Below are 1,075 nucleotides of genomic sequence, written 5' to 3'. Positions count from 1 at the left end.
GAGCATGGTTACAGAAAAGATCGCATTTAGCGTTAGTCCCTTATTCTCTGGGTAAGATAATTCCAGATTCAGTATGTCAAGTTTCCATCAATCCCAGGCCTCCAGTCTTGCTGCCTGAGTCTATTATTGGGACTCTTGCCGCACTCAATTCCAATTGTGTGTCTGTGGCATGCGGGGGTGGGAAGTGTGTGGTGTGCAGGGAAACCAATGCTACAATTCAGCAAGGAGCATTGAGAGGAAAGTAGAGACGCGGACGAGGAATGACAAAATGAATTCAATGTGGGGCCAAGCGCTTATGAGCACGGTGGTCCCGCGGGCCAGAAGCGTGTTTATTTCACAGCAGGGTGGATACAGTTAAGGCAGACACATTTAGAGCCATTACAGATATCCGGTTAAAAGAAGAGCAGGACTGTTAGCTAAACATTGCGGGATTGAGATGATTCAGGCAGATAGCGAACGTTTCGTCGTTACAACGGGAGTTTAGGGAACTACTGTTAGATGAGCTTTATAGCGGGGAGGGAACCGATGGGATTCGCATGAGCAGAATTTACTTGCAGAAACAAGCGGCGTCGGTGGCAGGCGGTTAGTTTGACAGTGATCGCGTAAGTGGCATGTGGATATCGCGTACAGAGGTGTGGGAAGGGCTTTGGAGGGAAGGATTACTGCGCAGAAATGTTTCTAAAATAAGAAATAAGAGATTCAAATGAACATGAGTCCGTGCAATAGATATACTGAATGCCAGCATGCAGATCCATTCGGGAGTAAAAGAGATAAATTCAATAGTGGCATTCATTTCCCGATTACTCGAATTCGATGACTGAGATTGGCTGGAGGACAAGTCATTGGGTGTAGGTAAGAAGATAGTTAACAGGTTCTTTATTGGTGAGGGGGTTAACAGTTCCTTGGGTAAGGAAGGGAATAAGGGTTGAGAATCAAAATAACAGCAGAAGAGCTCGATGGAACGATTAGCCCAATTTTATATCCTGTGTTTTAGTGGCATGTCATTCGACAGTCTGAATGAAGTATCGGGCCTTCTTCCAGAGCCTTCATAAAATGTCTTTCGGCAGCTTCTGCA

Source organism: Hypanus sabinus, unplaced genomic scaffold (assembly GCF_030144855.1).
Source record: "Hypanus sabinus isolate sHypSab1 unplaced genomic scaffold, sHypSab1.hap1 scaffold_1728, whole genome shotgun sequence".
NCBI lineage: Eukaryota > Metazoa > Chordata > Chondrichthyes > Myliobatiformes > Dasyatidae > Hypanus > Hypanus sabinus.
Note: the sequence above shows the minus strand (reverse complement) of the source record.